Source organism: Rhinatrema bivittatum, chromosome 1 (assembly GCF_901001135.1).
Source record: "Rhinatrema bivittatum chromosome 1, aRhiBiv1.1, whole genome shotgun sequence".
In the NCBI taxonomy this organism is placed as follows: Eukaryota; Metazoa; Chordata; class Amphibia; order Gymnophiona; family Rhinatrematidae; genus Rhinatrema; species Rhinatrema bivittatum.
Genome location: NC_042615.1, coordinates 585,412,340 through 585,430,600, shown reverse-complemented (window position 1 = coordinate 585,430,600; position 18,261 = coordinate 585,412,340). Strand labels below are relative to the sequence as shown.

Sequence of the window (18,261 nt, the reverse complement as noted above, 5' to 3'; positions counted from 1 at the left end):
ATCCACTAAAATCCTGGATCGGCGCGTGCAAGGCTATGAATTCTGTATAGCCGGCGCGCGCCGAGCCGCGCAGCCTACCCCCGTTCCCTCCAAGGCCGCTCCGAAATCGGAGCGGCCTTGGAGGGAATCCTCTAATGCCCTCCCCTCACCGTCCCCTCCCTTCCTCTACCTAACCCACCCGCCCGGCCCTGTCTACACCCCCCCCTTACCTTTCTCCGGGGATTTACGCCTCCCGGAGGGAGAAGTAAATCCCCGCGTGCCAGCGGGCCTGTTGCGCGCCGGGACGCGACCTGGGGGCGGGTACGGAGGGTGCGGCCACGCCCCTGGCCACGCCCCGGGCCGTAGCCACGCCCCCGTACCCGCCCCCAAAACGCTGCCGACACGCCCCCTAAACGACGTGACGACCGGGCCTGCCCCCCGACACGCCCCCCTCGGAGAACCCCGGGACTTACGCGAGTCCCGGGGCTCTGCGCGCGCCGGTAGGCCTATGTAAAATAGGCTCACCGGCGCGCAGGGCCCTGCTCGCCTAAATCCGCCCGGTTTTGGGCGGATTTAGGAGAGCAGGGCTCTGAAAATCCGCCCCTAAGTGAACTTAATAGCAGGTAATGGACTTCTCCTCCAAGAACTTATCCAATCCTTTTTTAAACTCAGCTATACTAACTGCATTAACCACATCCTCTGGCAACAAATTCCAGAGTTTAATTGTGCATTGAGTGAAAAAGAACTTTCTCCGATTAGTTTTAAATGTACCACATGCTAACTTCATGGAATGCCCCCTAGTCTTTCTATTATCCGAAAGAGTAAATAACCGATTCACATCTACCCGTTCTAGACCTCTCATGATCTTAAACACCTCTATCATATCCCCCCTCAGCCGTCTCTTCTCCAAGCTGAAAAGTCCTAACCTCTTTAGTCTTTCCTCATAGGGGAGCTGTTCTATTCCCGCTATCATTTTGGTCGCCCTTCTCTGTACCAAAGCTGATAATATGAATGAATTTAAAAGTTTGATTATAAACAAAAGAAAAAACAAGGAATCAAAAAATATCTAATGGGAAAAAAGTATCAGATTGTAACTTGCTCTTGCCGAATGTAATCCATAGGCTCTTGCCCTCAAAGGGCTGCAACCAGTATCATACAATTGAGCACTTTATTTGCCTCATTGTAAAACTATTAAACCCTAAACATCCATCAAATAGTTTTCTTGAACATCTTATTCTATTTTGTTACCTTATAACCTCATATCTCTTAGGAACCATCTAATGAATTTTTCAAATATAACCCTAAAAATCAACTTAGCTTATCAACAGTGGCCTTGCTCTTTTATGACAGCTCAAAAGTGCTCAAACATTGAAAAGTGAACACTCTCGCAATGCTCTCCACACTCTCCAGACATTGACAATGTTTTGGCACCCCCGTGCCTGCCTCAGGGGAACCTTAACAATCTCTCAACCTAACCTCAATGGCTCACATAATTTCTTAAAAAAAAAAAAATGGTGATCACGGAGGAGCCAAAACATTGTCAATGTTGGGAGAGTAGGGAAAGCATTGGGAGAGTGTTCGCTTTTGAATGATTGAACACTTCAGTCTTTTGAGCTATCATAAAAAAGCAGGACCACTGCTGATAGGCTAAATTGATTTTTACGGTTATATTTGAAAAATTAATTGGATGGTTCCTAAGAGATATAAGGTTATAAGGTAACAAAATAGAATAACATGTACAAGAAAACTGTTTGATAGAGGTTTAAGATTTAATAGTTTTACAATGGGAAAAGGTAAATGAGGTAAATTAAGAGTTCAGTCGGATGATACTGGTTGCAGATCATTCTGTGCAAGAGCCAGTGGATTACATTGGCAATATATTGTTTGGAGTCCTTATTTTTTCTTTTGCTTATAGTTAATACTTACAGGACTTGTTTGCTCAGGTTTTTGGTTGGTATAGTTTATTTAAAATAGGCTGTACAAGTTTCTGGAAGAAAGATCTATTAACAATTATTGGCAAGATAGACATGACAATTGCCATCTCTTGCTTCTTGGAGTTAGCAATAGGGAATGGATCGCCCCTTTAGATTTGCTGGGTACAGTAGGAGACAGAATGCTGGACGGGGTAGACTTTGGTCTGACTCTGTATGGCATTTTTTATGTTCTTATGTTTCTATGGGTTTAGTTCTACTAAGACAAGAAATCCTCCTCCTCTCCACTGGCATGGCCTGCAACAAATTAGTCCAATTTTGTTTTATTTGTAAACCCTCAAAACAAATGGAGGGTGACAACAAATGTAAACACAAATGTTTGACTCATTTTTTTATGTTCCCTATTCAAGCCTATGGCCTATTGAAGTTTATGGCTATGCCGACCAAAAGAATAACCGGTGCAGTATCTAATTGGTAACTATAGACAACAACTCTTTCATGTGTGACATCGGAGTCTCCAGTGAGCTTGGTCAGGACAAGTTGGCAAAGAGGCTGGACCAAGGACAAATCATGGTAATGCATCTTTTTATCTAGGCTATTGCTGCCATCTGGATCAAGTTACTCTGATGTCCCTCCCACTGAAAAGTCTAAGCATGTGCCAAGAAAGTCCATCTGCTCTGATCATTTAGCTTAAAATAGATCCTTTTAAGAATAAACATGAACAATTTTGGCTATTTATATTGAATTCTGTGATGACTGCTGGACTTCATGGAGAGTGTAGCATGGCAGGTGAGCAATATAGTTGGATGGTCCACCTCTAAACAGGAGAATGGTGAAGGAGCCAATCAAGAAGATATCTCGGCTTGAACCAATTGGCTTTTGCTATATACTCTGAAAGTATCTGAAAAAAGACTGTTTCTTATCCTTGTGCACTTCAACACCAGGACCTAGGGATTATGCAGCACCCACTGATGCAAGTTCTGGAAATACAGGGCTGTGTTTAGTTGTTTATGCCTTTATGAGACAAATGTACAATGAGCAAGGCTGCAAAACACTCAGACGAGTATCTGTTTGGATTTATTGTTGCCTGAGATACAGATTTGTGCCTCTACTTCTGCTTGCTGATATGAAGTTTAATGAAGATGTGCAACAGTGAGGGAAGACATTTGTTACAACAGTAATAAGAGGAACATTTGCCATATCTAAATTTGAATGAACAACAGTAAGAGGAACAGTTGTCACGTATAAATTTGGGTTTGTAAATTTTTATCATACACAAAAGCACTATAGAGCATTTAAAGTAAAAATTATAAAGACAACATTGAAACAATAAATATAAAAGTGTTATAGACTGATGACTATATAACAGAACTGTTTCAATAGTATGATGGTCTTTGCAATGCTTGACGGAGGTTCTGGTCTAAATATATAACTAGCTGAATGTGGGTGGATTTTTTTTAAATATTATGTTGAATATTAGTTCCACCTGGGATTTTGGCATGGCATAGTGATTCTAAGCCATTAGTGCCAGAACTAATGCTTTAGTAAAGACTAGAGCCTCACTGCATGCTACCTGAGACTGCTGCGCTATTCTTATTAAAACAATATCTAAAGTGCTGAGTTTCTCAGAAGTCTCTGCATTAGATAAGCTTCAGTGTTCCACTTGTCATGGTAGTTCTACACCTATTACATTGCTGTACCAGCAATAGTTTTAAAAACGCAAAACAAAAACAGGGTGTGTAGGTCATCATCTTTCTAAAGGGAGTAATTGAACTTGCTATCCTTATTGATTACGTAGCTGCATCACCTGCTGCCCAGCAGCACTATTTGATTAAAAAAAAAAAAAAAAGCAGTGATTCTCAAACTGGTCCTGTAGTACCCCTATAGCCAGTCTGGTTTTCAGGATATCCATAATCCAGATAGATCTGTATCATGTCTATCCATTGCGGATATCCTGAAAACCAGATTGGATAGGGAAGGATTAGGCAGCTCCGGTTCTTGAGTGCCACATGCTGGGTCAGATTTTCAAAATATCCAAACTGAATATGCATGAGATGCATTTATATGCTCTGTCTCCAGTGCATGCAGATACATCTCATGCATAATCATTGTGAATATTCTGAAAATTTGACTGTCTTAGCCGCACTCAAGGACTGGATTAACTATCCCCGGGATAGGGGGTTATCCAGCACCAACTTGAGATACACTGAATTAAAGAATTATGTTGTTGTTACCCTTTCAGAAACATCATTCCTCTGATTTGAAAGGGGCAAGGAGCCTTAAGTGTAATGATTCAGTAGGAACAGTTGTGTTGAAAAGACTTTAGAAGACCAAGTACAGTGAAAGTAATCCTGTAAATCCTTTAAAATTGTTGGCTCAGTGTGCTGCCGCAGTCAAAAAAGCAAACAGAATGTTAGGAATTATTAGGAAGGGAATGGTTAATAAAATGGAAAATGTCATAATGCCTCTAAATCGCTCCATGGTGAGACCACACCTGGAATACTGTGTACAATTCTGGTCCCTGCATCTCAAAAAAGATATAGTTGCGATGAAGAAGGTACAGAGAAGGGCAACCAAAATGATAAAGGGGATGCAACAGCTCCCCTATGAGGAAAGGCCGAAGAGGTTAGGGCTGTTCAGCTTGGAGAAGAGACGACCGAGGGGGGATATGATAGAGGTCTTGAATGAGTAGATGTGAATCGGTTATTTACACTTTCAAATAATAGAAGGACTAGGGGGCATTCCATGAAGTTAGCAAGTAGCACATTTAAGAATAATTGGAGATAATTCTTTTTCACTCAACGCACAATAAAGCTCTGGAATTTGTTGCCAGAGGATGTGGTTAGTGCAGTTAGTGTAGCTGGGTTCAAAAAAGGTTTGGATAAGTTCTTGAAGGAGAAGTCCATTAACGGCTATTAAGCAAGTTTACTTAGGGAATAGCCACTGCTATTAATTGCATCAGTAGCATGGGATCTTCTTAGTGTTTGGGTAATTGCCAGGTTCTTGTGGCCTGGTTTGGCCTCTGTTGGAAACAGGATGCTGGGCTTGATGGACCCTTGGTCTGACCCAGCATAGCAATTTCTTATGTTCTTTATAACTAATGATTTTATTTTTCTTTCAAATCTGAACCTACTGATACACTTAAGAACATAAGAACATGCCATACTGGGTCAGACCAAGGATCCATCAAGCCCAGCATCCTGTTTCCTACAGTGGCCAATCCAGGCCATAAGAACCTGGCAAGTACCCAAAAACTAAGTCTATTCCATGGCTATTTTCTAAGTCAACTTAATTAATAGCAGATAATGGACTTCTCCTCCAAGAAACTATCCAATTCTTTTTTAAAGAGAGCTATACTAACTGCACTAACCATATCCTATGGCAATAAATTCCAGAGTTTAATTGTGCATTGAGTAAAAAAGAACTTTCTCCGATTAGTTTTAAAATGTGCCCCATGCTAACTTCATGGAGTGCCCCCTAGTCTTTCTATTATCCGAAAGAGTAAATAACCGATTCACATCACTGACCATTCTTTGTCTTTTACATAGTAATATAGTAAATGATGGCAAAATAGTCCATCCAGTCTGCCCAGCAATTTGTTTAGGATAGCAAATGGTGCTCCATACGGGTTACATAGCAACATACATAGTAGAGATGTGCATCGGGTGCCTGATTGTTTTCGCTTTTGGGTTTGTGTGGCCGTGAGAAAATCTCATTTTCCTGTGAATCGGCATTTATTTTCGTTAAAATATAGTTTTTCGGCTTAGCGCACACTAAAGGAAGTTAGTGCGCGCTAACTCCTGTTAGCGCACACTAACAAAAAACAAAAAAACGTTCATTTTTGTTCATTTTTGTTTTTTGTTAGTTTTGTTAGTGCGCGCTAACGGGAGTTAGCGCGCACTAACTCCCTTTAGTTCGCACTAACAAAAAAACGTATATTCGGAGAAAATGCAATCATTTCCAGATCCATGACGATTTAGGAAATATTGTACGAATTTCCTAATCATCAAAAAACGATTGCACATCCCTAATACATAGTAACGTAATAATAATAGCAGAAAAAGACCAAATGGTCCATCCATTCTGCCCAGCAAGTTTCTTATGGTAGTAACTGCTGCTCTGTGCAGGTTACCCCCAAGCCTTATGTTAAAGATAGTAATATTAGCAATAGAAACCAAGCAATTGTCAAAACTATAACAAAATTAGTCCTAGCAACATTTTTAAACGGTGAGAAGCCTTCTTGTTAATTCATACAATGGTGTTGGATTGAAGGTGCTTAGAAGCCATGGAAGCAGTCCTGCGCTTTTTTCCTAATGTCTGCTTATCACTATCCCGGACCGTAAACGTCAGGGCCCAGCATTGGCTGTCATCTGAATCCAGGTCCCCTTTATCCCATGCCTTCCCGTAAGAATAATAACTGCCATTCCATGCAGGTACACCCATGCAGAAATGTTACACCTAACGTTATAACAGATTACCCTGTTTCTTCATTTCCAGCTTCTAACCACTAGGGATCCTCTGTATTTATCCCACATCCTTTTGAATTCCTTTACTAATTTTGTGTTCATACTCTAATAGAGGTGAGTGTGTGTGTGTATGTGTCGGGGTGGGGGGGGGAGGGAGGGATTTTGTTTTAATTTCATATCAGTAGTGGTGGGGGGTTGTTTCATTTTGATTTTATATTTTCTTGATTTATTTATTTTAGTGCATGTTATTTTACAAATATTGTGCACTAAAGCATTTTAAAAGCCTCCAAATCCCACCATCATCAAAAGTACAAGGGCCCTATCCTCATCCCCTCCATATATTTGAAGGTCCTCTCCAGCTTGCCTGCAATCATGGTCTCATTCCAGGGACAGAAGTGATCCTAGGTCCACCAAAATCGTATCACCCTCGAGTGGGCCATTTTGGAATATAGCGCCAAGCAGTATTCCTGGGCAGAAGTAACAGGAAGCCCCTATGATTGCAGGTAAGCTGGGGAGAGTCTAGAGGAGTATAGGGGAGACAGGAGGATAGGGAGAGGAGGGCTAACTAAAATGATAACAGTAGTAGTGGGAGCGTGTTTAGTGTTCATTTTCATATGAAAGCAAATGAAATAGGAGATATCAATGAAATTTCCTAATTCATTTCAAATGAAAGCCTATTTCTACTCTCCAATGTGTTTTTAATGATCTGTACAAAGGCACTGTTGCAAGTCTAGCTTTCCCTTATTCATATTTTCATGAAAATACTGTGAAGGAACTTCTCAGCTTTACTCAATGGATTCCACCCATGTGTGAAAACTGGTGAATTTTGATGCAGCAATACATTTTTACAGTCCTTTAAAAATATCTTTTTAGAAACTATATGGGGCTTATGCAATAAACTTTAGCCTGCACATTAAGGCCATTTTGTGCACACTAAAAACAGTATGCTTCAAAAAAGTGGCTGCTGTGTTTGAAGGACATAACTTACATGTAATGAGGGCTTGTTAAAATTAGCTTGTCTTTACATGTAAATGAGAGAGATGAAAGTGAGGTTCTATTGGGCTCATGGGAGATAATTTGGTGTACATTCCACACCCGTTATTTTCTGTGGGCTCGGTGAAGCCCAAAACATTAACACCGTTGTAGGATCTGGTGTAACATTTTCACTGTCCCGAGAAAGTCTTGAAATTCTCCTTGCCAACTGGCCCAAAGTAATTAAGAGGCATTTCATACCCTACACTGCACCCTGAAGCAAAGCTGAAAGGCCAGGGATATCTCAATAGATTTTGTTGCTTTTCTACCCCACCCCTTGGATCAAAGATCAAGGTGCTTAATAGCCTGACCCGCTCCCCCCAAACCTCACACACACACACACACACACACACCCCACGATGGCATAAAGAGTGAAGGGACTGCATGCCCTGATCCCCCTTCCCAGTCCCTGGCACAAAGATGGGATGTTCCAATTCACCTGATACACTCCTGGTACAAACTTCATACCTTGAGTTATCCATTCCCTACCTCCCCTTCCTTTCCCTAGCAGGTTCAAACTCCGCTTACCCCTTCTGAAGAGGTCCTGAAGTAGATTGGAGTGGGAAACCACATAACTCCTACCTGCCCCATTGCTGTCAAATTTTAAAATGACAGCAGTTCACATCCTGTGTCACTTTGCCACTCCCAGTGCCATAATATATAGGAACTATTATTTAATCTTCTCGCCAACTCCACACTCTATCCCTTGTCTCAAGGTGTCCCACAAGGCTCCTCCCTCTCCTCCACCCTTTTCAACATTTATCTCACACCTCTATGTCAGCTCCTCACAGACCTCGGCCTCAAATTCTACCTCTATGCAGATGACGTTCAAATCGTCATTCCCATTCACAACTCTCTCTCAGATGCCCTTGCCTTCTGGAACACATGTCTTGCCAACATCAATGACTTCCTCACCAACATCCACCTCGCTCTAAACTCCTCCAAAACAGAGCTGCTCCTTATCTCTCCTCACCTCCCTCCCAAACCACCGATCTCCAACGATCCAGCTTTCAACGTCATAACACCCCAACCCACAGTAAGAGACCTTGGGGTTATCATAGATCAACAACTCAATCTCAAAAAACAGATCAACTCCATCCTCAAAGAAGGTTTCTTCAAGCTTCACATCCTGAAGAAACTCAGACCCCTCCTCCACTATCATGACTTCCGCACCGTCATCCAAGCCACCCTTTCCTCAAAGCTGGACTACTGTAATGCCCTCTTCCTTGGCCTACCCTCCTCCACCACCAAGCCCTTACAAATGCTCCAGAATGCCATCGCCAGGGTCATCACCAACTCAAGGAAAGCTGATCACATTACCCCAATACTCAAAGAACTCCACTGGCTCCCCATCGCATCCCGAATTCTCTTCAAAATTCTAACCATAGTGCACAAGTCCATCCACTCGCACAATTCCAATTGGTTGGATGAACCCTTTCGTCCTATACGCACTGAACGACCCACTCGCACTGTCAACAAAGGCACCCTCTCCATTCCCCCTTTGAAAAAAGCCCACCTCTCCTCTACTAGGGACCGTGCACTATCCATTGCAGGCCCTAAACAATGGAACGCCCTCCCTACCACTCTCAGGCTAGAGCCATGTTACGCCAAGTTCAGAAAAAAACTTAAAACATGGCTCTTCCGACAAGCCTACCCTGATTAAGTACACCGACTTCTGCAAGTATCTTGCCTACGCCTTGTATATTCCTGTAAATAGTCCGTTGCAGTTTTTATTTATTGCTTTAATTCCTCCACCTCCTGCTCTTTGTATACTCCTCCTTGTTCGCCCTCCCTGTTCATTGTAATTTCTACCTTTAAAGTTACATTGTAAACCGGTATGATGTATGCATACTAATACCGGTATATAAAAGTTTTTAAATAATAAATAAATAAATATATTTGTGAGGAGCTATTAATTTTAAAGAAAATTAGTATTGTTATAAGAATAACCTGGAAAATACCCCCCCCAAAAAAAAAAACAAAAAAAACAAACAAACAGATAACTGATGTTTCACTGGAGGCCTTTTTCCACTGTTTTGTCTGAATTTCACATTTTGACCAGTGCTTTGTGCTCTCATTAGTTTAGATTTTTATCTGTCCACAAATGAAACTCTTTTACCAGCCTTTCCGTTTGTGATATACTCAGTTACTGGACCTTCAAAACAAACAAAAAAAAACAAACCACATAGCTGCAAAATGTCACTATCAGCTGCCGCAGTGAGTCTCATGAAGAAAGAAGGAAATCTCTCTTAACCCCTCAAACACCACAAGGAGTCCTAACAGAAAGCTTAGGTCAGGAAATGTGCTTCAGGTCCAGAAACATTTCCCAAAGGGATATAGTGAAATTCTTCTAGAAAAGTTTAGAAAGGATTTTGAGTTGTTCCCCACCCAAATTATGCCTCGGTTCTCAGAACATGTTAGTCAACTATACAAAATCTGCCATAAAGAAGAAAGACAATGGAAATAATTATGGCAACAAAAAGCAAGACTAAACTGGGTGCAATCCTTCAAGAATTAAAAGAAAACAATTAACAAAGCCAAAAAAAGACTTCTATACCATAATTGAGATGAAAACCCCACCAAAGAATTGTTTCTTGTAAAGAGCCTGATAGGCACCCCTGCAGTTTAAGGTCAGATCTTTGGAAAAAAAAAAACCCGGAATGTTCCCGACTTGCCAAATTCTTCCACAAAACAAAATAATCAAAATGCAAAAAAGACCAGACAAAGGGACTCAATTGAGAAATAAAGAATATCTAAACCCAAGACTACCTCTGACCACATCCCATACCAATCAATGTCTGGCGAACCAAACTCTATAGCAAGCAAAAGTAAGATTTGACAACTTTGCCACACCAACAAGAGGGGGGGGGGGGGGGGGGAAGCCAACACAATCAGAAAATGTAAAATTAAAATATATCAACCAAATCCCTTGAGAAACAGAGTCAAAACCCACTATCCATACTCGAAGTCAGGCACCTTGCTCTCTCCTAAGCTAGGAAAGACAGACCCGACGTCTGCACTCACATCACGGGAGACTAATACTACCACTTAACCAGTTCAACAGGCTAGGGCATGAAGACATCAAGAGACTAATGAGGAAATTAGATAAACTATGCTCCTCTGATTTCTGTCCCTCCTACCTCCTTAAAGACCTGCTTTAGTCAGTTTTCCAGCACCTATTCAAAACAGGGAAACCTTACAAGGGCATCCAGATCTCTTGAAGACAAACAACATGAGACCAATACTAAAATACTGGCCCATTAGCATGCACCAAATATTGCCCATTTTCCTTTGCTAAACTCATAGAATCCATGGGAACCAGGTAGCTGAAAAATTACTTCAAAGAGACAAACAAATTGCACAAATATCCATCAGGTTTTTTGCACAGGCTGCAGCACAGAAACAGTCCTCATTTCACTCATTAATGACTTGTGGCTACTGGTAGTACAAGGGAAATCAACTCTCTTAGTTCTCCTTGATTACTCCCCCATATTCAACATGGTTTACCACCAAATCTTGCTAAGCAGATTGTGAAACATAAGCATAGGGGACAGCATTCTTAACTGAATCCAATTCTTTCTGGCTCACAGACATCATATCATAAGGCAGGATATCATCCAAATTCTGGTCCTTGTTTTAGGGTGTGCTTCATGGCTTCCCACTATTCCCCATCCTTTTCAATGTTTATTTATGTATTTATTTATTCATTCATTCATTCATCCAGCTTTATATACTGTTGTCCAGATAAAAATCACCCAAGGGTAACTTCCAACCTTTAATCCCCCACCATCAGAAGTGTCAAACTCAAAATTTGCATCTATGCTAATGACATTCAAATGCTTCTACCATATCTGAACACATGAAATAGCATGGAAGCATTCCTCAATCAATGCCTCAAAACAGCAACAAACTTGATAAACACTAGCTGATTTCAACTAAGCAAAGATAAGACATAGACCCTAGGGTGAATAATACTCCATGTCCAGAAAATTCACCTTCTATTATTCTCTAATGTATTACCCTATATCCATAGCAAGAGGTAAAATGATTATGAGTCATCCTAGACTCAGCTCTCACTATGAAGAGCCAAATAATAGCAGTAACACAGAAAGCCTTCTGGTATCTACACATAGTAAAATAACTACACTCTTCCAGCAACCATTGGCTTTCAAAACAGTCATAAAATCAGTAGTACTCTCCCATCTAGACTACTTTAAAACCATCTATATTAACATAACTGAAAAGATCCTCACCAAACTGTGTATGTAACACCACCCCGCTAAACTCACCCTGAGTTGAATGTGCCCATCTACAGTGCTAGATATATATAGAGTCCTATTCTCCCTGTTACATTTCTCTCTTTTTTCTTTCTCTCTCAGCTGTGGTTGCACGATAAAACAGTTTATCCCCTCTACCGCAAAAAGAAAAAGGATGTAGTTATTTCTGATGTTAGATCCCACAATACTGTGTGTTAATCTACCGCATCTTCAGTAGAAGACCCCAATTTGCATTAACTCCTCCCACTTGCATAATAAATTTAAAATGTGCATGCTAGCTTGCGTTGCGTTATTTATTGCATGCGTTAGACCATTTAACGTGCATTCAGGCCCTAACACATTTTGATGAATGACCCAGTATGACTGCAAAAAAAGATCAAATGAACCATCCAGTCTGCCCAGAAAGCTTCTTATGGTAGTAACTGATACTCCATGCAGGATACCCCTATATTTCTTTTAAGGGTAACAACTGCTGCTCCGTGCTGGTTACCCCCAAGCCTTATGTTAAGGGTAGTAATATTAAAAATCAAAACCAAGCAACTATCAAATCCATAACAAAGTTACTGCTAGCAACATTTTTCCAAGGTGAGCAGCCTTCCTGATAGTTCGCTGCTGCTTGAATGTGCTTTGCTTTTGGGCTTGACTGTAAGAGCAGTCCGGTGCTTTCTCCTAAGGTCTGCATATCAGTACACTGGATCATAAAAGTCAGGGCTCAGCATTCATTGTTGTCTGCACCTAATTTCCCTTTATTCCCCCCCACTGTCAAAGTAGAGAGCAATGCTGCAATTGCATCAAAATCATGTAAGCTAATTGGTTAAGGGTGGTAATGCCCATGCTTTCTGTTAGGGATTGTAGCTGCTGCTCCATGCTGGTTACCCCCTGTGCACCTGTTTATTACATTTAAATATAATAAATAAATAACAAAACAGTACTAATTGCCACGACTCAAAAAGTAACAACCAAACCTATGAAAAGTCAACACTGTAAATATAGCCAATAGGGAGTGGTAATGATGAGCGGTATATGCTAGTGGTGAATAACCATATATGGAGAAGGTATAGTGCTAGAAAGTTCATGGATCCTTGTGGTGAATTATAAATGCATACTTTTTAATTGCTTGTGAGATGGTTAGGGTTTGGGAGGAGGGAGGAGGGAGGAGAGAGGGGGATGTAAAGCCGAAGGTTCATCTAGGGTACCTAATACCGAGTCATTCAATAATGAAGCAGTTCATAAATATATAGCAGGGTTGCCATACATGTTAATACATTACAATAAGTAGATCAGAAATAGATTTGCTGATCTGTCTGTAAAAATCTTATTGTAATTCACCTTGAAGGAACCATCTAACCACGAAAGATGGAGCAGATATCCAAAATAAAATGAAATTACATTTATAAAAACCTTATTCTATTTGCTTCCATTTTCATTCATTTACAAACTGATTATGGCAATTGTTTTACCAGAGCATGTAAAATTCACAAAACGTTTGACCACTATTATTAAACTGTCTCTAATACCTATAAAAATAGGTCACATGTCAGCAGACACAAATATCTACAGTATATATAATTGTCAATTTGTCTCCTACAGCTATATGCTTGAACCAAAGAAAACATGTTCTTCCTAGCCATATCTTTCCTCTAATTCTGAATTTAATTTTCATAATTCTTGAATGTCTTGCAGTTTTATGAAATAGGAAGTCTATTCCCATAGACTCAAAACAGGGGTAGGGCCTTGGTAAGTAGGGGCCTGGACTCTGCTATTTGGCTACAGTCTCATTTTAAAAGATTGTTACAGTAAATTAACATTATTTTCACTAAACAGCTTTATATTGAGTCATTAGCTCCCTTTCCATCACTTGAGTCTACAATTTACAATCTACTTATCTAAATATCTGATTAATTCTCTCAAGTTGGAAGTTAGACACTGAGCACTATTCAAATCTTGATTTCTGCAAGTAGAATCCAGCCCTTTGCAAATATTACCTCCTTTCTTCAGGGTATAGGATACCCACAGGGCCGGTGCAAGGGTATTAGGCACCCTAGGCGAAACGTCAGCTATGCCGCCCCCCACACACACACAATTAACTTACATTGTGCATTAATGAAAATAACGAAGTCTGTATTTATAACAGAACACTTATTTGACATTTTTATGCCATGTAAACCATTGAGATGATTTGTCTTATCGACGGTATAGAAACTCTTTTATAAATAAATAAATAAAAATAAATAAAATAAACATAAACCAAAGCTATACTTGTTGCTCAAACAAAAAAAGCAGACACATCACATAATATTAAATAATTAAAATGGCAGTCAATCAAGAAAAATAAACTTAAAAAGCCATCTTTACTTACCCCCTCCAGCAGCTCTCTTACTCCTCTTCCATGCAGGCTGTAGCACACACCAGAAGCAGCAGTAGTGGCTAAGCTCTATACTCATGGTCCTCTTCCTTAATGCCCATGTCTCTCACACACACACCATATCAGTCATGCCCCCATGACCAGTTTCTGTCTCTCACACACCAATCATCTCCCAAACAGTCTTTGGCACACACACACCAGTCACCTTCCTGAACAGTTTCTCTCATGCCATACACACACAGGCTTCCCACTCCCGTGTTCCACTTACATATATGGGCTTCTCACTCTCATAATCACTTTCTTTCTCACACACATACCCAGAGTTCTCACTTCCATGCTTTTTCTCTCTTTCACACACACACACACACACACACACACTCACCAGTCTCTCACTCCCATGCTTTCTTTCACATACACCCCCACACCAGGCTTCTTACTCCCATGCTTTCTCACATACCCAGAGTTCTCACTTCCATGCTTTTTCTCTCTTTCACACACACACACACACACATCCCTGACTGTCTCACACATCAGTCATCTCCTTGAGCAGTCACTTTCATTGTCTCTCACATATACACATACATCAGCTCTCTGACCAGTTTCTCTCAATCACACACACATGCTCTCCATCAAATACATTCTCTCACTTACACACAGACTCTCAATCACACGTAGGCAGGCAGGCTGGCTGCTTCTCTCTCTTTCTCTCACTCACTTCCTCCCCCCCCCCAGCACAAACGGTAGCTGCTCCTCCTCCAGCCCCTGCAGGCCAAGAAGGAAGAATCCCATCGGCCGCAGGAGGCTCGTGCTGCTCTCTCCTTTCCTGATTACCGGCTGCTTCAGTTGCTCGGGGGCCGATGCTGCTGTCGCCGCTATTTTTTCACGCAGCACTTCTCTTTCTTACTTCAGGCAAGAATCATTTTTACATCCTACAAGTTCATACTTCAGTCTTTCTATGCTCAGAGTGACTCTCTACAAAAGGGATGGACAACTCTGGTCTCGAGGATCTGTAATTGGTCAGATTTTATGGATAACCCTGAGGATTATGCATGAAATAGATTTGAATACAACCAGGTAATATGCGTGTAGATCTATTTCATGCATATTCATTAAAGATATCCTGAAAACCTAACCAATTAGGGTCCCTCAAAGATCAGAGCTATCCACCTCTGCTCTACTTTGTGCACAAAAAACATGATGCTAGCTGCTCCCGCCACTAAATTTGTAACTAAAATTGGGAAAATAATTATTTATATAAGAAACCAATTTCTTATTTATTCTTCAAATGGGCTTCAATATTTTTCTGGTTTGGCAAATGGAACTTAAATACAATCCTGTTAACCATTGAACAGGTAATGTTGTGTATGAGTAGATATCTGTTCAGGGAATCATTTTGCAATTGAAAGCAATGGTTCATAGCAGAGGGATTTATATTAATCCCAGGTTGACTATGGCCACACAAATATTAGTGGTAGTTAAGAGCTCTTTGATATATTTTTGGTATATTCATCAGGTACGGTCATTCCAAGACAGGAAGGACCTAGCTTTAATTATATACTCAATTATGAAGAGAATCAACTCTTGCATTTGCCTTTATCTGAGAACTGCAGATAGCTTTTTACAGCATCCACAAATTCTTCAGAACACAGCGGCATATATCTTGATAGGGGGAGATCATATCCTGCCTGTTTTGGAGGAGTTGCACTGAGTGCCTGTCATAAGAACATAAGAACATAAGAAAATGCCATACTGGGTCAGACCAAGGGTCCATCAAGCCCAGCATCCTGTTTCCAACAGTGGCCAATCCAGGCCATAAGAACCTGGCAATTACCCAAAAACTAAGTCTATTCCATGTTACCGTTGCTAATGGCAGTGGCTATTCTCTAAGTGAGCTGGATTGAGTTTAAAGTGCTTTCATTTATATTAAAATGTTTAAATTAACTGGGTGAAGTTTACTTGACCCTACTACCACATCGTTATCAGCCTAGTAGATTTTTTAGTTCCTCTGCTGATGAAACCCCCTTTAGGATAAGCAAAATAATTTCTATCAGAAACTGCATTTAGCGCTTTTAGCCCAGCAATCTGTAATTCTATTCTGTTGGAGGCATGGGGGAACTTGTTACCTAGTCTGGTTATTCCCCCAGGTTTAAGGTTAGTTCTAGAGGGAATGGTTAAACTTCTGAGTTGTTTTCTAGGTTTTAATAATTTATGAAGTTTTTTATTTTTTGTGGATTTTTAATATATACTTAAGTTATATTTATCTACCTGTTGGTGCTTGATTTCTTGGCATTTGCTTTAAGCTTGTCAGGGATATGGCAAAATATCAAAAGGGAAAAAAAAAAGGAAATTAATTAATTATGGGTCTTATGTGTACTAAGATATTCATTATTGTTTTCCAGTTAAGGCATATAAATTATATTTTCATGTTGAGAACATGGTACAATGTACGGGAAAAGGTTGGTGGTTTCAGTGTTTTTGAAAGCAAACTAGTCACTGAAGAATCCATATTCAAATGCTATTTAGCTGGTTGAATTTGATTTTGGTCACTTATCTCTGTAAATAGCTAGCCAGATAGACAGTGAGTGGGCGGAACTGGGCAGTGCTACCTATCTGGCTAACTTACAGGATCATTTATCATTTTGTGTTAGGGCCTTATCGCTAATGTTAAGGCCCTAACACATGCAATAACACTGCAACGCATGTAGTAAATAGTGCAACACGTGTTAGTATGCAAATTTTACATTTTGTGTGTAAGTGGGAGGAGTTTGGATGGAGTTAATGGTAATAAGCAGCTCCTAACGTCAAATGTGAGGGTGGTAGAGGCCTGGAATGCCCTTTTGGAGGAGGTAGTGATGAATAAAACAGTCAAAGAATTCAAAGGGGCATGGGATAAACACTGTGGATCTCTAAAGGCTAGAAGACAGAAATGAGATAAGCATGCGGGGTGGTGGGGAGGGTGTGTAACTTATTGATACGGCAGTTACTACCCTTAGCAGAAGTCATGGAGATTACTACTCTTAACCAATATGCTTTGAATGTTTTAATGAAACTGCCACATTGTTACCTGCTTAAACAGCAGAGGGATAAGAGGAATTTGATTCAGACATCAACCGAGGGCCCAACTTCCATGGTCTAGGTTACTGTTGCGTGGACACGAGAGAAAAAGCACAGGACTGCTTCTTTGGCCAAGTCCTAAAGGAAACGAAGAAAGCATGCATGCGAGTAACTTGCTGCTGTGGCAGTTACTTGCTGCTGTGGCAGTTACTTGCTGCTGTGGCAGTTACTACCCTTACCCACTCGTTGCACTCGTTGCACTCGTTGCCGTATTGCAAAATGGCGCCGGCCGTGTGGCCGGCGCCATTTTGCAATACGGCAATACGATTCGAGGGCAGGAGGTCGCTCCCGGACCCCCTCTGGACTTTTGGCAAGTCTTGTGGGGGTCAGGAGGCCCCCCCAAGCTGGCCAAAATTCCCTGGGGGTCCAGCAGGGGTCCGGGAGCGATCTCCTGCGCTCGTGACGTCGGGGGACAGGAACCAAAATGGCGCCGGCGCTACCTTTGCCCTGTCATATGACAAGGCAAAGGTAGCGCCGGCGCCATTTCTACAACGCACTGGAGGCCCGAGAGTAAAAGATCACACCGGGACATTCCCTCTGGACCCCAGGTAATTTAAGGCATTTTGGGGGGAGTTCGGGAGGGTGGGGGATTTATTTTAAAGGGTCGGGGTGGGTTTTAGGGTTGTTTTAGTGTGCCGGTTTTCCCGCCCTCCCCCTTCCCCTCCCCCCGATTTACGATTTTTTGACGATAAATCGGGGGAATTGTTATTGTATCGCGGCTCTAACGATTTTTGACGATTTAAAATATATTGGACGATATTTTAAATCGTCAAAAAACAATTCACATCCCTACTAGATAGGTATTTATATCTCTATGGGAGAACCCCCTAGTAACTTGAGGTGAGGTTTATGTATTAGTGTAGGGGTTAGGGGCCACTTTGACATTCAAAGTCAGACGTACGAACAGAACAGTGCTCTCCTGTGAAGATTTGATGACCTTCGGAGTGAGGAAACTCACTCAAAGATGAGATTTGTGCAATGTTCTCTCAACCTAGCTTGATGCTGCTACTTATCCAGATAAGTCTGAACTTGCACAGCTCATGGTTTTTATATGTGAGCATTTGTGTATACATATGTACTCATATTTTATAACATGA

The 18,261-nt window shown here is 41.1% G+C and overlaps 1 protein-coding gene across 4 annotated transcripts in view; it reads right to left on the bottom strand.

Annotated features, from left to right (window-relative positions):
* Positions 1-18,261, bottom strand: part of SYK (spleen associated tyrosine kinase) — a 195,530-nt gene that overhangs the window by 131,473 nt on the left and 45,796 nt on the right. The gene's annotated exons all lie outside the window — the stretch shown is intronic.